The 10,008-nt window shown below is 38.8% G+C and overlaps 1 long non-coding RNA gene across 1 annotated transcript; it reads right to left on the bottom strand.

Moving 5' to 3' along the window:
* Positions 1–244: 244 nt before the first annotated feature.
* Positions 245–1,678, bottom strand: LOC141483698 (uncharacterized). Its single transcript, XR_012466230.1, has 3 exons — positions 1,319–1,678; positions 1,056–1,233; positions 245–647 (listed from the first exon to the last, which is right to left on the bottom strand). It is a non-coding gene; the product is annotated as an uncharacterized lncRNA (long non-coding RNA).
* Between the last annotated feature and the right edge of the window lie 8,330 nt (positions 1,679–10,008).

Genomic DNA, 10,008 nt, shown 5'->3' with positions numbered 1-10,008 from the left:
TACATTTCAAAAAAGACTTGAAACAATTTTTATTAGACAAATGTTTTTATTCACTTTCTGAATTTTTAACACAAAATTAAAATCATTGCATGTGCCTGTCTTATCTTGTATCTGTATTTTATATATATTTATATTTTTTAACAGAACCCTTAGATTTAGTCTGGACAATTCCCATACATGTAACTGTCGACGGGAAATAAAGATTTATTATTATTATTATTATTAATAATAAAAAAAAGAGCCAGCTACGTATAAATCAAAATTAAATACACAAAGAGCAGGAAGTGAAGCCGCAGGTAAGTCACCTTCAAGAATATTTTACAAGGATTCCGAAGTCATTTGCTGTGGGCCCAGAGCGCAGACGCAGTATCACGAAAAAATAATTAACTGGATCAAAACACGACTTAATTTCCGCTTTACATAATTAACAGTAAGTTATTAATCACGATAATGTAAATTATATATAAAAAAAATATAGTCAATTTTTTTTATTGTTTCAGGTACTTGCGCGTCTCCTCCGCCCCCAAGTCCAAACAACAATCTTGAATCTAAAGAATCCACCAAGATAGGGTAGTCAAAATGTTCCAGAGTGGTTGTTGATCTGGCGTGAATTCTTCCTACGGGAAAACGGTACCCCAAAAAAAACCCTTTAAAGAAATCCTCATTGATTTCTATTGAAATCATCCTAAGTACATAATACAAAAGTAGCATCCTTAATGACTTTAAATTAATGGGACAACACCGCAAAACAGTGATCGATATGAAAAGTAATATTTTATTTTCTTTACCTTCAATAAAAAACCAAAAGTTTTCTAATATATATGATAACATGGCAAGAATCTACTGAAATTATCGAAAGTAAAAATTAATGCGCTGATTTCCAGCGGAAAAATCAATAACAAAAATAAAATAAATTATGATAGAACGTTACTATGATATTGTATATTTTTATTGGCAAATGTCTAGTAACCGTATACTAAAAAAACCAAATGAAAACAACAAATATTTTACACAAGACACTTTAGGTACACTCCGTCTGAATTAGAGCAACTTACCTTCCAGTTCAGAAGGGTTTCATTTACAATAAAATCCGGAGAAATACTGAAGACAAGTATTTCTTTTTCGGTTTCCACAAAATAGATTTCAGTATTTTTCCAAAATACTGATTTGAGTAGTTCCCAACTCGTAATGGTTCAACAAAATCGTCTATGAACTAATCACACGTAGATCGCCCTATAATAGGAGAAAATGAAAATGAGAAAACGTCTCAAAAAAAGCACAAATGGACGGAAAAGGTTGACAAAAATGGCGCACTCACGTGAGGTTCTCTGATCCCTGAACAGGGTGAAAGGGCCACAACCAAACAATAGCAATACTCTATAAGTACGAAACTAACAGGCACCTTTTCACTTGAAATGAAACCTTATGGAAATTAATCCTCTATGAGGTGTCTAATAGACAGATTTTCCAAAATGGTTCTTTCTGAACACACACGGAGCGAAAAGAAAAAATGACCAAATCAGGTCGATCTGTTTCTCCTTCCCGTCCTGAGTAGGCCGGAAATTGAGATTTGGAATCTAGTGGGAAATTATATCCGTTAGAGCCTATTTTGAAAAACGTTTCCTTATTGAAGCGCATGCCTATACGTCATGAGCAGCGTTGGGTGAACCAATCGGTGAATAGTAAAATACGTGACTTCCGATCCATTTCCAAGTCGGTAAGTTAAATCACTGAATTATCGGAAAAGGTGTGTGAAACAGAAAGGGCAATAATTTGAAACCTTCGACATCTAAAATTTTTTGGTATATTTACAATTACAAAACCTCTAAGTCCCTCTGACCCATAGATGGCGAAAGATAATTGATAATGTTTGTTGTTTAATTTAAACAAGCTGTCAATTATTCACCTACACTTAGTCCGAATTCAATTTGATATAATAATCAAAAAAAACAGTAAAAATAATTTTCTTTTTGACAGGTCTTGACATGAATTTTTATAAATAATCGTGAAACGGTACCTCTCGCGCCCTCCATCAGCGAACAGAGAAACGTTGTCTTACGAGCCCTATGATGACAACTGTTTCACAGATCGCGACTAATAATCTAACTCGATTAATCTTATTTTCTGAAACTGGGTCAACAGAACCACTAATAAGGTAACCTAAATGGTACAACGAAAACTATCTGAAGGATTATGGAACTAAACTACAACTGGACGGTCAGCTAACAGGTGGGTACAATAATATAGTTATTTTCAATTAGAAGGAAAATTATTTCCGTAAGAGTTAGTTATTTAGGCTTGGTAAGACATGTATTTTGAAGTGTTATTTACTTTCAGGTATCCACATCGAAAACCGAGGACAATCTAGCTCAAATTATCTCAACTGCTCCCTGTATCCTTACAATCTCAAATTTATCCTATAACGAAAGGCTATACGAAACGAAAGAATATATTCCAAACAAATAATGGGCTCACCTAATTTTTGACATTCATCCAGTGGCGCGGAAAATCATGATGTCCGGGGAATATGTCCAATAATGTTGTAATTGTTGAATGTCAAATGTTTATTTTATATGAATACGAAATAATATATTTTTTTTCCTCAAGAAGTTGATTTCATTATCAATATTTTGAACTATATATTTTTAAGTAGATAATTATCCCGTTAAACGAATACTTGAAGTTGAGTATAGTCTCCTGGGTCAATTTCGTAACATTATAAGGTATTTTAGTAGTTTTAGCACATCGTACTAGCGTGGTCCATTATTCAGGGACATGAATAACCTGTTTTTTTAGCCTTTCAATTAGGGCATGCATTGTATCCCCCTCATTTTGAGTATGACCAACTTCCAAAAACACATGTGTTATATCAATGTTGAAAGTAGATGCTGCATAAGAATACATATGTTGCATAGAAAACTATAAGATTTCTATTTTGACCCCCACAGTTGTCAGAATAGAAACGAAAGTCCTTGAAATGCTGTTTGACTTTTGTTTCAATGAAAGAATAGAATGAACTACTTATTTCATTCGCATCTACTTTGGTAATCATTTCCTTCCACAAATAGCAAAATCCTTCTTTTTCTGCAATGTCAAAAACAGTGAAATTGTACACAGCCAATTTACGTTTATAATAAAATGCGGATACTTCGGACTGGGGCGTCGACAAAATTTTTTGTATGTCATAGCACACAACAATGACAATGTTAGATTTCTCGGCGGTAGCTACTTGTATATCTATAGACTTAATTCGCTTGAAGTGAATTTATTACGAAGATGAATAGTGCAGTTCAAATGTAGCTCCTCTTCTACTTCGTCAGAGGCTCACGTATATACATTGCATATAGAACACTGATCCTTTTCAGGCTTGAAGAAATCTATATTATAATCTGTATAGAAAAGGTCTCGATATTACCTCTCTGTAGCCTTCTGCATATTAGGAGGGTTGCTTTCCATCCACTCATTGTAGAGCTTATACAATTTCGTTAATGTCAGTTGATCTTTGAAACACTTTTAATTAGATCTAGCCCGTACGTAATGTGAATCGACATATGTTTTCTTTCAGAATCTTTCACTTCGTCACGTAATTTGTTTGGTCTGGTAGCATGATGACCGCATCTGTCATCTGAATTCACGCAACAAGTTTGTTGGGAGATAGCTTTTCTACTAATAGTAGTAATACACTTTGTCACTGATACCTAAGGTATCGAGAAACATTGTTTTACATATGAATATCTTTTCATTATTCACAGTAAATGAATACTTGTACGAACAAGTGCATCTGGATTTGTTATTATTAGACACTGTAGTGTCTGTTTTTTGGCATTCTTTGTGCAGTTCTGTGCATTTGTTTTGTATTAACTTATCGTGGCATTTGCGAATACATTTCTGTTTACACCCTGGCTTAATTAATTTTTACCCAATACATTTTCCTCGTTTATTAGTGAATTCTACGCCTGGATTTTTCTTTCTTTTTAAAGTTTTGTCCCTCCAATTTGGTTCTTTACGTGTTCTCTTTCTTCCCGGTTCAGTTTTTTTAGATATCTTCGCTTATTTGTGAGTTTTGTTTTTTGTTTTAGTCTGCAAGTCTCTTGTACATTGTTGCCTTGAGCTCATCTGAACTGGTTTGGTGAATACTGTTTTCAGAATCAGGTGAATGATACATGTCTGAAAAAAATGTATACCACCTTCTGGAACCGTAATGAAAATACTAATTAAGAAAAACTTTTTGAAGACGCTAAAAACCAAAACATAATTTCTGTTGATGTGTAATGTAGGTTATTTTGTGAGTTACAAATTCAAAAGCTTGCCGCGCAACGTTTTCATTTCGAATACAGCTACAACTATAAGTAAATCATAATTTAGTTGCAAGATTTGACACGTGCAGACATACATACATATATAATAATAATAATGATAATAATAATAATAATGATAAATAAGCAGGGCCTGACCAGCGCACACTACGGTAAAAAAAATAAGCAGGGATGACCACTAACACCCTTGGCCTTTGGTGCAAAACCGGATCGGCAGCCCAGGCGCACCCGGGAAGGAGAGCTCTATTCTCCCTCCGGTGCCGGCCGTGAGTCCACAGGGCTAACCACCCGGTGGATCCAACACTTGGTTCCCAACAATCGACTCACTCGGAGGAGTCAGAGACAAGGTGGTGGGGCGCATAACGATGATTTGCCTACCGATGACAACCCTGGCAACGACAACGGACGCTTTGAGTGGACGCATGAGCTGAGAGATAGCCTTATGCATTGCTACGAGAGTAGTGAGCCCGCGCGAAGATGGTACATGGCAAGATTGCATGCTCTGTGGTGTGAAACACATCCGGAGAATGCCGCCTTTTTCGTCCAAAATCTTATTGATTACGCATCCTATCTTCGGCGGCAGGACTGCCTGCTAACGAAGTGGTAGAAGTGACAGTTCTACCACCCGTTGAGACTCGCATCATGCCACCAATGGAGTCAATCAGAACACGCAGTGCGCTCCACAGGATTAGGCCCCTGAAGCCACAAGAACTGGCTTGTTTGAATGCGGAGGTTCATAGTGTTCTAACAGAAGAGCCTGACATCTGGCAAATCAACACCGCCGTATATAACGTCGTCCAATCGCTTTCCGAATCGGAAGGACGGAACCCCAGCCTTGCGGCCGGGCACAGGATGGAGGCTAAGATCACGTCGGCGAGACAACACACGTCTCGTATCCAATGTGTGATGAACTACAGGGCGACCAATAGACCTTTCACGCCCGCAGTGCAACAAATATCCGCCAATCTACGACGTATCCATCAGACTCTAAGCCAAGGCGTGCTACTGACCACCAGACAGCACTGCATTGATAGGATACGAATGCTAGTGGCTGCTAAGAAGTCACTAGCGAGGCGAGCGAAAAGTATCGCGGAAAATCTTAGGTTCCGCGAGAAACCTTCTCGGTCATTCCAAGAGCCTCCACGTGTTGTGGATAATCCGTCGACTGCCGATCAGGTGGAATCCTTCTGGAAGGATATCTATGAACACCCGCAGCCACTCAACTTAGACACTCCAGCCCTAGCGCAGTTCGAAGCTTTCAACAGAGAGCTTCGACAGCCTGAGCTCAATGAACTGCGCAACCCGATAACCCCGGATGACGTTCGAAGTGCCCTTGTTGGTTCCAAGAAGTTTGGTGCTCCAGACCCAGATGGGCTGAAAACTTATTGGTGGAAAAAACTACCAAGTACCCACTGCCATCTGATCAGAGTTTTCAACTCATGGCTGAACGGAGAGCAGCCGATTCCGGATTGGTTTGACGAGAGGTGGAGGTTCTTATCCCCAAAAGCGGAGATTTGTCGATTCCTAAGAATTACAGACCGATAATAGGCTTGAATTCGTGTTATAAGTTGTTTACAAGCATCTTATACACACAAATACTCACCGCATTTGACCGAGTGTTCGAACGGATATATAAGCAGAGAGGGTCGAAGAGAGGAGTCGCTGGATGTAAAGAGAACCTGCTCATCGATAGATGTGTAACGCAGGACTCGATACAATATAAGCGTAACCTCTCTATGGCCTGTATCGATTACCGTAAGGCATTTGATACAATTTCGCATGAGCTCATCATGCATTTGCTCAGATGCCTTGCGGTACCCGACAACATAGTGAGATGCATTGAACAACTGATACCACTTTGGCGAACTCGCTTCACCATAACATCTGGTCAAGCAAGAGTCCAAACAGAGTGGGTCACTTTCAGAAGGAGTGTATTTCAGGGTGATTCCATCGGTCCCCTTCTCTTCTGCATCTCACTATTGCCATTATCCGTTGTGCTCAGAAATACTCGAGGGTATAACTGTGGCACCCCCGGAAACCGGAGGCACAAGGTCACCCATCTGTTTTATATGGATGATCTCAAACTGTATTCCTCTGGAGAGAAGGATCTCCATCATTCCTTGAGGGTGGTGGAAGAGTACACGCATGCTATCGGTATGAAATTCGGGATACATAAATGTGTAATGGTCCATCTCAAAAGAAGACGATGAGGGGACTACGGAGAGGATGTGCAGCTCGTAGATGGAAGCATCCTACACCATCTTAATGCCGGAGAGACGTATACTCACCTCGGGGTGGAACAACGATACTCACAAGAGGTAACAGCAGTGAGAAATTCTCTCCGCGGCAAGTATCAGCACAAACTTCGACAGATCTGGTCATCGGAATTGTCGGGGAAGAACAAAGTTGCTGCAATAAATATGCTTGCCGTTCCAAACTTACTCTACTGGTTTGGAGTAGTGAAGTGGACTCGGGAGGAGCTGTATCAACTCGACGGGAAGACCCGAAAAATGATGCATCTCTATAGGAGTTTGCATCCCAAATCGTCCGTTCCACGGGTATACTTCCCCCGACAACAGGGAGGCCGTGGACTTTTGAGTTTGGAGTGTCTACATGACAGAATGGTACTGGAGCCTGTAAACTCGTCAGGAGTTAGGATCCCCTTCTCTGCATGGTCTGTGACCATGAGAGAGCAGGAATTGGAACATTTCTCCTTAGGGCAGCTGCCCGAGCAGCTGATGAACTTGTTATAGTTTTCGACTCTAAACGAGGTGACCACAACTCTGTCACCGAGTTGGAACCCGTTCAGCAAAGAGCTCAGATAAAAGCCGTAGAGATCACCTTACTTCAGCGGAGACACAAGGATAAGCCAATGCATGGGGTATTCTTCAATAACATTGGAGACCTTAGCTTATCAAAGCGCCTGACGTTCGCTTCTCTCAGGTCGAGTGAGCTGAAGTCGGAAACTAAGGGGTTCATCATGGCTTGCCAAGGCCTGCCGCGAGGCGCCCGCACCGCACTTGCTATCAGCATGTCCAGCATATGTGGCCTCTGCCCATATCCATCGACATAACGCGGCCTTGAGAGTGCTATATTACCATCTACGGCACTCTTATGGTATTGACGAGACACCGGTGTTGCCTTACGCTCCGGGGTATATTGAATCCGTTGTAGGGAACGAGAAGTGCCTGGCGAGACGAATGCCGTCAGAAAAGAGGAGGAAAAACGGATAGAATATCGAGATTTTTTTTTCGAACTCCGTAGACTCTATCCAGATCACTTTGTCAAGATGGTTGTTCTGATTATATTGGAGTCTTTGGTGAAATGATGTCCTCTCTACTCTCGAATCTTAAAATCATATCGGCTTGCCGCCCTAAGGCGGAAATCTCAGTCACACAGATGCAGAAGGCTGTCATTCTTGGCTCACTGCGCTTGCACAGGGCACATGATTCTCGGATGCAATGATCATTTACCCCACGGTGTTGAGAGTGGTTATTGGTTGATAATGCTGGCGCGCTCTTCTGAATGTATCGGGGCTTCGGGAAATAGGTCCTGACCAGCGCACACTACGGTAAAAAAATTATTCTATTATTCTTCAGTAAATTATAATACATAAATAGAAAATGGAATATATGGAGTACAATGTACCTTGATGAATAAACACATACTTCCACTGAGGGTAAAACCCTGTGTTTGGGTAAATTACAGAACAATAACAAAATAGAACAACTATGATAATCAAAAACAATATGGGTAAGAAATTCTACGATCCAGCTTTCAAATATAATAAATCAACATTGATGTTTGACATTTTTTGTATGAATTCAACATTAAAATGAATTAGGATAAAAAGAGTCACTGAATAAAATAAACATCTGAAAACTTCTGAAAATCAAAATCAAATTAGCATATATAATTGACAATTTTGTATAAATAAAAACTACAGTAATTTATTACAATAAAGTGTCACTGAATAAAATACACTCGATATAAAATAAATACTACAAACATCTGAAAATACAATATCTATATAAATAAAAGCATTCAACATTTTCTTTTTTACTATTCTATAATTTTACGTATTTTCTTTCTTTCTATTTCTGTTAAGAATGTTTTCAAATGTTTTTTGAATTTTTTGAGAGAGGTTTCTAGTTTCAAAGTGTCCGGCAAGTAATTGAACAATTTCGGGGCTATGTAATTGAAACTTTTTTGTCCGACTGTTTTGTTAATGTTTGGAATGACATACCTATTTTTTTGTCTTGTACTTTAGAAATGGGTAAACTTATAATTTTTCTTTGTTCAAATATTGTTCAATACATACTTGTACGGTATAGAGTTATCTTATGTCCATTACTTATTTTTCAGAGTAAAGGGAATCACTAGAATATCTTAGATCTTTCTGTAGAATCATTTTGAGGAATCTTTTTTGAGAGACTTCTATCAAATTCAGGTAAGTTCGTGATACACCTCCCCACGCTATGATCCCATAATTAAAATGAGTTTCCACTAAACAATTTTTTTTTGTTTGAGGTCTAGATAGGATATGAATTGTTTAAATATGAATAAAAGAGAACGCAATTTTTTCACAAGATATGATATATGCGCTCATTCTGTTACGTTTCAATTTAGCACTAGATCAAACTGCTCTTATGTGACCTTTCAAAACACTACGTTACCTTTTAAGATTTTTATTCAAAGGATATTAACAATGTAATTGAGTTACAAGTAGATTTTATTCATTTAACATCATAGTAATGGGAATCTTCCGTTCCATAGAAAACTATACCTGAAATGTACAAGAATATATGTATGCTCCCTGACTAACTGCTTTGACCAGTATTTACGCATTCTCCTATTGCCAATCGACGTTGGAGATCCGAAATTCCTCGCTAGGTTGAAATAGTTGTTATTGTTTGTTTCTCAGTTTTCTTCACCTATCATTTTTTTCAGCCGTTGTCTGCCTTATTCCCTATACCTTTCCGAGAATATTTCTTGCATAGATTGTTATTCATCACTTCCAGAAGGTTTACTGACATATTAGAGCCATATCGCCTGAAAAACAATATTAGTTAGCTCTGGTTTCTGAATACTGTTCGATATTTTCGGTAAATATTCTGCATAATATGAATGCTCTAATATTTGTACTGAAAGGGAAGGATGTGGCGACTTACCTTGTATGTTTCTATTCCATCGCATGAATAAGGATTGGTAAATAGTTGAAAATAGGTTGGAACAATATTTTTGTATACATTCGTAAACAAGGTTAAGAGACAGCTGTTGGTTGACATCTGCCGAACTTTCGTAGTGTCGTTCCGTCGACTTACACCGAACTAGTTCTACAGTTGTTCACGGGTGGAGGATTTATCGGTTACTCAAGTTGTCAAGGGTTGTTTTAGGGTTGCATTGCTTTGAGAAGGAGTTTTGATGGGTCATGGACTTGTTGATGATGTCTCAAGTGGCTGTGGAAGAATTGATAGATTTATGATGTTGTGCACAGCGCCCCCTTGGTGCTTGTAGTGTAGATTGGATGCACTGTGGCAACAACTGGTTAGCTGTCAGATGTGGCAGTCTCTTAGTATTTGGAAGTTAGCCTTCGGTGAGCTTGGTTCGGAGTTCAAAGGGTACCATCAGACTGATTGTAGGATATATTTGGTTGTATTTGTGCCATCCTTCACGGGGATTATTTCTACAA

The sequence above is a fragment of the Leptinotarsa decemlineata genome, unplaced genomic scaffold, assembly GCF_025532065.1.
Source record: "Leptinotarsa decemlineata unplaced genomic scaffold, Ldec_3_MD MMD2_tig00003902_RagTag_RagTag, whole genome shotgun sequence".
Classification (NCBI taxonomy): Eukaryota; Metazoa; Arthropoda; class Insecta; order Coleoptera; family Chrysomelidae; genus Leptinotarsa; species Leptinotarsa decemlineata.
This window is presented reverse-complemented; position numbering and strand designations above follow the sequence as displayed.